The sequence below is a fragment of the Podarcis melisellensis genome (assembly GCF_964234715.1).
Source record: "Podarcis melisellensis genome assembly, chromosome: 6".
Classification (NCBI taxonomy): Eukaryota; Metazoa; Chordata; class Lepidosauria; order Squamata; family Lacertidae; genus Podarcis; species Podarcis melisellensis.
Genome location: NC_138538.1, coordinates 78,853,244 through 78,862,285, shown reverse-complemented (window position 1 = coordinate 78,862,285; position 9,042 = coordinate 78,853,244). Strand labels below are relative to the sequence as shown.

General features: G+C 40.8%; 1 long non-coding RNA gene across 1 annotated transcript; it reads right to left on the bottom strand.

The window, feature by feature from the left end:
• Positions 1 to 1,157: 1,157 nt before the first annotated feature.
• LOC309371763 lies at positions 1,158 to 5,301 on the bottom strand. Its single transcript, XR_014169278.1, has 3 exons — positions 4,071 to 5,301; positions 3,622 to 3,739; positions 1,158 to 3,090 (listed from the first exon to the last, which is right to left on the bottom strand). It is a non-coding gene; the product is annotated as an uncharacterized lncRNA (long non-coding RNA).
• Positions 5,302 to 9,042: the final 3,741 nt, after the last annotated feature.

Here is a 9,042-nt window from a genome sequence, read left to right as displayed (position 1 = left end):
ACAATACAAAACTGCCCTTAAGTCCTTTGGCTGGGGCCACAGCATAAATCTCCTTTAGCAGGGGGTAACTGGAGCAAAATATTATTTCTTGAATAGGTGAAGAAGCAAACTACCTATAGCTGCAACTTCTCCAACCAATGGATGAGACCAGTTTGGTCTATTTGACAAATTGCACCTGCTAAAATCTCCTCTTCTATATTAAAGGTACATGAGAAGCACCCTGTTTTTGCATCTGGCAATAAGGTAAACTGAAGCAAAAGAGAATGTGGTTTCTGTACCTTTAATAGTTTAGTTCTGTACCTTTAATAGTTTAGTGAAGCCTGTTAAAATTCCTTCTTCCACACAGCTGTTAAGGGTGCAGGAACCCTGCTCTCTGTAGCTTCTGGCCACCGTATTCAGAAGTGCAAAAAACAGGCACCTAGTTGGGAGTGCCAAGAACTTAGAATCATAGAATTGCAGAGTTGAAAGGGGCCTTGAGGGTCATCTAGTCTCAACACATGGTCTCCTATCCAATGTGAAACTGTACCAGGCACTGCTTAGCTTTGCAAATGTGCTAGCAGCTGTACTGCTGCCAGCAGCATGGTCTGCAAAATCACATCTGGATGACTCACTCAGTTTATGGAGCCAAACCAGTCATAGGTTGGGCTGACAAAAGACTTACAAAATAGTATAGCTGTCTTGGAATGGCACTTTATCTTGCCTGTTTAACAAAGGCGGGACGGACAGGTCGAGGCTTTAAAAGCCCCCTTAAATACATGTTGTAAAGGACTCTGGAAATCTCAGGGCTCTCTATAATCAACCAATCAATAGGCGAAATGCTCTAATTAGATTAGGTACCATGCCAGCGTACAAGAGGTCAAGCAGTGGTGTAACAACCGAAGAGGAATGTAGTTCTAGGACATATTTTCATAGATGGAGCAATGACATCATCTGCTAGAGATCTAAGATAATTGACAGATCTTTCTTGATCTGGCAAGTGCACGAGGTGATAATGAGGCTTTCAGGTTTTACTATACTATTGTTTGTGGCATCTTAGCATTGAGAAAATCAGAGAATCAACTAGGGCTTCCTGTATTGATTTCCCTTGGGCTGTGACTAGGGGGTCTGTCATGGTGAGCTCCTTCATCTAAAAAACAAAAACGAAAAACAAAACCAGCTGTGTTTTCTCTGTTTAATAGATACATTCAACCGACAAAAAGAGAATGGCCTAGGAATTTAGGTGTGTGTGTGTGTGTGTGTGTGTGTAGGAGTCTGCATACAATTAACATGGATATTTGTCTTTCCTTGCTGATCTTTTGCCATGGCAAGCCAAGCATGAATAGTTATATGCCCTTGCCTTTTGACATGAAAGCTTGCGACAATATGATTTTATTGTTTAATACACATACAACAAACTACTTATTTTTAAAAATATACATTTATTTTTATCACATATTTATCGCCTTCGTTTCCACAATATCATTTTATTAAGCCACCTTATATCTGATATACCATTTGTACTTCTGTATAATGTTTGGAAGAGCTCATAAATAGTTTGTCAACTGTAGGAAATAATAATAATGATATCTATCATCTTTTAGGCAGTGGTATGAATGTTGAGAGAACAAAGCTCCTGTCCACAGACTTAACAAGCTAAGAGTTATGGTATAAAAAGGAAAAGAGATAGTTAAGGAACAGGAAAAGAACCAGATTCAGGCACTTATTCTGTTACAGTCACATAACTGTTTCATGAGCAGGTGCAATGGTCATTGAGGCAGTTCTAGGAGAGGCAGAACAGTTGGTCCCATAGACTGTACTATCTCACTTTTCCCTCTGTTGCAATCAGCTAGAATGACTAATAATCAACAATTATGGGAGAGAAGCAGCCAAGTGGCAGTTGATCCCAATCAAACATTCCAGATGCTATATTTTCCTTTAAAAAAAAGAAAGCAATTTGCACTTGTAGCTTTCTGTTTTCCCAGCAGTCATACTTGAATGACTTCAAAACACAGTGTTTGTTTTAATGTAGCTAAGAAACTGTCAAAGGTAACAAATTTGACTATGCAATTTATTGCTCAAGCAGAAATGATGAGCTAGCACAGGATGTCTGAATGACTCACTAGCTCGGTATCTGTATTAAAACAGATTATGCAATCACACACTATGACCACTCTTTGGTTGATCTTAAACAACATACGAATAGCAGAATAGCTGGGTGAAAGTTTTGCATAAAAATAGTTATGTAGGCCTCTCTAATACATACCACTATGTTGTGTGAACAGTCAAGATACAAAACTGGCTATATAAATGGAAGTCAGCCAGCTCTACTTGTACAATTTTGTTATTATTTAAGAAATGGTTGATGTGATGTTGTGATCGGTGTACTGGTACCATAATAAGCACTTGTTCTATGCTTCACACATATTATAGTCCATATGTATTTTTCCTACATGGAGATCCTGTGATCCATTTCACACATTGTACAAGGGCAAAGCTAGGTTTGCTTGTTAAGCTCACATTCAAGAGGGAGTTGTAGTTCATTCTGTCCCTTTGAAGTGTGTGTGATTCATGTGTTTGCCATGTCTATTCTACATTTGTCAATGTACTTAAAACACCTTTTTTATATAAAGGCTAAGTAAGTCTGAAAAAGCAGCTTTTAAGTGTGGTGACTACATTCTTCAGCTATTTATATTGTTTGCCCCCTATTTGTTCCCGTTGCCTTGGACTAAACTGCCCATTATATAATATATGCAAATACATGCAACTGTAGCCTGTCAGACACTTTTAAAGAGGAAGCCCCATTTCCAGAGGAGGGCACAGAGTGGCAAAATGGCAGGTGGGGAGGTGGTGTTTAACTCTTCCCGGATCAGCATTTGTCTGTTCCAAACTGTGCAGCTTTTCTGAGGAAAGATCATTTGTCTGTTGGCACCGGGACCAGACCACACATGAGGCAAGGTGAAGCGACTGCCTCAGGTGCCAGGATCCACAGGGGCAGCAGATCTTGATGTAGCTCTTTATTTCCCCCTTGTTCCTGATATAGATCTTCACTCATCCCTTCTTCCCTGGCGGTGAAGAGCGCCAATTTGGGCACCAAAATGTCTTGGACTGACCCTGGTTGGCACAATACATAATTAAGACAGTTATAGGTTACTTGCAATGACACTTAGCTTTAATTCAGAGCATTCCAACTTCAGCTTTTAAGAGATTTCCTGATGTAGATGTTGGAAACAGACTATATCTTTTGAAAATATAGTTTTGCCCTGACTGAAGTCCCTTGGGTGTTGACGTTGCCTTAGAAACCATATTTTGTCGATACAGTAACGGACTTAGCAGTGAAAGCTGTTCATGTAGCTGGCATTCTATTTCTACCTAAAGTGCAGAAAAAAATCAGGACACTTTAAACCTATCTAGAGACTTGTAATTTAAATTCCTTAATCTGGATCCATCACCGTTCAGTCTCATGAAATTATCATGGGTTAAAAAAAACAGCTACAGTTGCTCAGAAACAAGGGGGAAAGCTTTGAAATGATTAGAAACACTTTTCTGCCTAAAATCGTCTTCCTCTAAAAAGGACCATGTGTGGGTTTCAAGAGGTACCATCTAACACAGCACACTGATTTTAATGTAATGAAGAATGCTTACTTTCTGGTGGGTTGTGGCCGTTAGATGAGCACAACTGAGAATCGCAGCAAAATGTTGCAGTGCGAAGTGCTCCTGTTCAGTTTCAGTCAACCAGCCTTGCCCTTTTCTAGAAATTACACTATTCCGGAGAGTCATACAAATTTCACACAGAATCACATTATTGTTTATTTCAACTCGACTGTGGAAACAACTCAGAGGCCACAAAAGAAGGAAGGATAACAACAGGAAGATTTAAAGAAGGAACTATTGGAAACTCAAGGCAGTAGAAACATAAGATGATTAGAACCCCACTGAACTTGAAGCATGGGAAGCCCCAACAAAAATTTATAATTTGGCAGAACATTTTGACTATATGATATGTATTTGTATAATTTGGAATACTTAATGTGATTTGATTGGATTGTTAAAAAGGAAAATTTAATAAAAATTATTTTTTTAAAAAAGATTACACTATTCCATTCCCCCTCCCTCTTGTTTTCATTTTCCCAAGATCCAGCCAGCATTCTGTGCGTCCAGCATGCCCCTGCTTGGCAGCCAACAATATTATGTGCCCCATCTACTTGGAGGAAACATTAAGTCTATAGGATTTTGAGCTTTTTGTGCTTCTCCTAGCTAGTACCTGCTCTCTTCCGATAGGGAAGGAGTTTTTTAAAAAACACTTTAACTTGTTACTGCCACCTTAAACACCAATATAGCTTTCAGGAGCAATTAGTTACCCTATTAAAACTCTTCTACCAGATTGACCTCAAATTTATTCCACCCCAGTTAAGCCTTACCAGTGCTGTAACTGAGGACTTTTGTTAAAGCCTGTTTTGATCCCTACCAACTTATTGAAGTGCAGATCTGTTTAGCATTCTAAACTGCCTCTCATTTATTCTGCCTTAATATTGTAAACACGTTCTTCCCATGTCTTTTTACTCTAAGCCAAGTGATTCAGCTGCCCCCAGCAAGTCTTCTGGCCACCAAGCTACACTTCATTTTTTTTTCAGATCTTCTCTTTCTCTGCTGTCTTCTTCTTCTGGTTACCTTCCCGGTGGTTGCTGGCATCCGTCTCCAACTAACACAGACTGATCTTGACTGAATAGCACCCAGCTATACATTCACTTCTTGTGCCCCACCTAGTTGAGCACCAGCCAATCACACTGCCTAACTAAGAATTCTAAACCTGTAACCACCAATCAGAATATGCATAGGTTCTAGCCTTCTTTTGCATTTTGAGTGTTCTAGCTCCAACCTCTTTCCTCAACTGTCAGTTAAGGACCCCAGTGACAGTTAAACCAACTTTCACCTGACCAGACAGAAGACTTCTATCATCAAACACATTAGAATGTCCATTGCAATGCAAATGACTGACTATATTACACAGTACCCATTAAAACACATTTTAAACAAGCAGGGCTTATTCACAATGCTAAAAAGAAATTTCAGAAATGCAATGTATCTGTGAGTGGGCAGTAGTATATCAAGCACACAACAAAAGTTAGCTGTAGTGACAGGAGCTTGTACTCTTACTAGCTCAGGCAGATACGTATTTCTTCCCAAGTTTGTAGACATTTTTAAAATTACCCTGCCAGGGCAAAGGAAGTCCATCTTTATATTATACCCATATTGCAGGGGTGGGTGCTGGGTGCTGCAGCTGAGAGAAGATGGATAACATCAGGGGTAGCTAATGTGGTCCCTCCCCCCAGGGCTTTTCCGAAATGATGACTGCTGGCAATCGAAGTTTTAGCGCACAACATCAGATTGGCTACCCTGGAGTCATATCAACCCTATATTGCTATATCCATAGTGTGGGTTTGGGGTGAGCTGGTAGAGGACAGCATGTGACGCACTCCTGCAATGTAGTCTGATGTTATGCAGTCTCCTGCGGTGCTGAGTTTTCTAGGGAAATGCATTGGAATGGGTGTGAAGTTGATTATAACACCAGCACAGAGATAGGTGGGGGTGAGCAATGCCTTTTTCCACCCATGGGAGAAAAGAGGACCTCTAGTAGGTGTGTGTGTGTGTGAATTCTGATTGCAAGAACACCTCAAAGTTTCACTTCTCCTTCCTTAGTACTGTTTCAGCAACCAATTTCACCACCCTCTGCTGCCTTTCCCATAAAAAAGCAACCCTGAAACCACCATAGGCAGGTTTGAGACTTTGGTTTGTTAAACAGTGCTTTAAAGTGCTTTAGCAGAAGTTGTCTGCACTGCACCCCTCTGCACATGCAGTGCCGGATTTATGTATTAGCTAAACAAGCTATAGCTTAGGGCCCCACTCTCTTTGGGCCCCCCCAAAAAAAGTTAAAGAAAAAAATGTACCATTTCCAAAATAAAAGATAATATGATGTAAGTCATGGCCTGCTAGCCTGCTCCCTAAAATATCACTGGTTTGCTCATTTCTATATATAGGGTGCCTACATTCTGCATAGACTGGTTGCATGGCAACATATGCAAATAGCTTTAGATACTTATTAGGTCCATAAATTACCATACTGTACAGCATATATTCAACACAAAAATCAGCGACAATTTGTTGTTGACAGATGGACATAAAAGGGCCCCATTACCTTAAGTAGCTTAGGGCCTCATCACACCTAAATCCGGCCCTGTGCACATGGATGGATGGATGAGCTCATCCTGCCATTGCTCTTGGCCAGGCAGCTGCAGGGATTGGCCTGGCCTGATCGGGAGACTAGAACAGCAATGGCAACTGTTTGCTATGGAAGGAAGTGGAAAAGTCTTCTTCGACCAGCTGTAGGCACATGGTGACTGAAAGCTTGGGTGGTCAAAATTGAGTAGTGGGAAATGGGGAAGTACTTGCTCCATTTACTTCCCATTAGTCATCCCTGAGCCTACCAAAAGCAGGAAGAGGCAAGCTTGACTAGGAGTAAGCGAAACTCTTCATGCACTTAAGGTACTTTATTATCCCATACTGTGTAAGTTTCCAAATGTCATGAAATGTAACTTTAAGCAGTACTGGTGGGCAAACACAGAAGGGAAATACACAGATGTCTTGCATGAGTGTGTGCACATAAACATCACATACTACTGCACGGTTTCAAATATAGTTTTAACTGCATGTGCATGCACACCAGCAAATTTTGTGAGTTGGTTTGTTGTTGGGGGTGGAGAAGGAGGCCCATTAGAACCTCTGGCAAATCAGTATATAGCAGCCTAACCCACCTCACAATATGGTTGTAAAGAATGATGAGAATTAATGGGAATTAATCGTACAATTTTATTGAGAATAAGCCCCACTGTAAGGCTGGCTTCTGAGTACAGTATGCTTAAAATTACTGTAGGCTATAAAGCATTTTGCATGCAGATACTTTTTACCTGGAACAGCTACTATACTTATACAAAGTATAGATTACAAGCAACTCCACTGAAGTTCATTCCATTTAAAACTAAAAACACCACCAGGATTCATTTGGCACTTGCTTGCATGACTAGGCACACCCATATGCCTAATTATGCACACCAACAAGTTGGTTTTAACTGACAAGGAATTACAGGGTGTACCGCATGCACACCCTATGCGCATTGTTTTGTAAGGTACTGTGCACAGAATGATGTGTGTCCGGTGTGCAAGAAATACCTTTCTACATATATTGGAGAGAACTAGAACCGCAAGATTTCAGGGATGAGCATAGCTGGGTAGTAAGTTTATGAATGGTAGTTAAAGCTTGTGTTGTCAGTGCTTATTCTTTCAATCATTAAATGTCATGTAGAAACCCAGCTATGAAGCTTTCCAGGAAGCAAGGTGCAGCAATTGGGTGGGGAAGCATCCCCCAACGAGAAAAGTTGGCAACCTTTAGTATAGCCATTCTGCTTCAAGGTTCACACTTCAACATTTACAGCGCAGTTCTATACATGTCTACTCAAAAGGAAGTCCCAAAATTCAATGAGATTCATTTGTTAAAATGATTTACATACTGACTTTAAAGAATAATTATCAAGGTGGTAATAACACAATAACCAAGAAAACTCACTAGAACATATTAAATACTGTTACAAGTATAAACATGTACATCTGCCATATCTTTGGAACAACAACAAAAAAACACACAGATATATAGAAGGTGAGGACGGCTTTGTTTTTACTGGCCATATGGTTGAAGCCTGCAGCATATCCCAGGTACAGTACATGTATATAGAATTGCAGTGTTGTTTACATATATAAATAATCCACTCCCTACTTTCTGCTACTGTCATAATAAGGATGATGACCCTCACTCACATTCAACAGGATGCTCGTGGTACATAATAATAATAATAATAATAATATTTTTTTATTTATACCCCGCCCTCCCCAGCCAAGGCCGGGCTCAGAGCGGCTTACAAGCAATAATAAAAACAAGATGAATGATTACAACTTAAAAACAAAAATAAAATACAACATTAAAATAATGGAACATTAAAATATTAAAATGTAGCCTCATCGCAGGAGGAGAAGGAAAAGAAAAAAGAAAGAGAGGGGGGAGGGAATCAAATTGGCTCCAAGCCAAAGGCCAGGCGGAACAACTCTGTCTTACAGGCCCTGCGGAAAGAAATCAGATCCTGCAGGGCCCTGGTCTCATGAGGCAGAGTGTTCCACCAGGCCGGAGCCAGAGTTGAAAAGGCCCTGGCTCTGGTTGAAGCCAATCTAACTTCCTTAGGGCCTGGGACCACTAGGGTGTTGTTATTTATGGACATTGAGGCTCTCTGTGGAGCATACCAGGAGAGGCGGTCCCGTAGGTACGAGGGTCCTAGGCCGCGACAAGTATTATTATTATTTTTATACTGTCCATCAGAAGATCACAGGGTGGTTCACAACATAAAAATAAAACACGAGAACTCAAAATACACAGTAAAACAAAAACAGAAACAAATCAGTAACACCCCCCCAAACACATTTACCGTAAAAGCCTTTAGAATGTTAATCAGCTAAAGGCCTGATTATAAAGAAATGTTTTTGCCTAGCACCTAAAGATATGTAATGAAGGCATCAGGCAAACCTCCCTGGGGAGAGCATTCCACAAACAGTGAGCTACTGCAGATAAGGCCCATTCTTGTGTGGACACCCTCTGAATCTCACATGGAGAAGGGCCTCAGATGATCACAGGTTTTGGGATGGTTCATGTGGGGAGAGGTGGTCCTTGAGGTATTGCCATCCTGAGCCGCTCAAAGTTTCATAGGTCAAATTGGGCCCAGAAACTAATTGACAGCCAGTGCGTCTGGCTGGGATCAGTGTGTTATGCGCAAACCGTCTCTACACTCAACAGGTGTAGGTTTCTCCATCACTGCATTTCCATGTGTGTGCGTCTTGTGAGGGGCACAGGTTAAGTCCCACCTGTAAGCCCTCTAATGTTGCAGCTGATTGGACCAGATAACTCTCTTCCCACACCACAATTCTATGATTCTAAGTGGCTGGCTAGGAAGCGTCTTTAGGATCACA